This window comes from Bison bison, unplaced genomic scaffold, assembly GCF_000754665.1.
Source record: "Bison bison bison isolate TAMUID 2011002044 unplaced genomic scaffold, Bison_UMD1.0 scf7180017845859, whole genome shotgun sequence".
Lineage (NCBI taxonomy): Eukaryota > Metazoa > Chordata > Mammalia > Artiodactyla > Bovidae > Bison > Bison bison.
The window spans coordinates 39,679-39,934 of record NW_011476432.1 but is presented as its reverse complement, the minus strand read 5'-3'; the positions used below and the strand labels follow the sequence as shown (position 1 = coordinate 39,934).

The 256-nt window shown below is 68.8% G+C and overlaps 1 protein-coding gene across 1 annotated transcript in view; it reads left to right on the top strand.

Annotated features, from left to right (window-relative positions):
* The window catches only part of PNPLA7 (patatin-like phospholipase domain containing 7), a 66,631-nt gene that overhangs the window by 26,943 nt on the left and 39,432 nt on the right, over positions 1 to 256 (top strand). The gene's annotated exons all lie outside the window — the stretch shown is intronic.

Genomic DNA, 256 nt, shown 5'->3' with positions numbered 1-256 from the left:
AGGAAACTGTTGGCTGGCCTTGTCCCCTGGGAGGCCCCTCTGGGATGATGGTGCCGTACAGGCGCACTGACTGCTCTGGGCCCTACCCGTTTATGAATGAGGAGCGGGGGCTGGGGGGGCAGACTGGCCAGGCTCTTCGGGGGTGCTCAGAGCTGGGCGGCAGACCTGGGAGGGCAGCCGGGGCTGGCGCTCACTTGCCACTTGCCTGAGCAGGTGGGCACGGGTGATGGGCCAGACAGGTGCGGGGGCAGGGGGC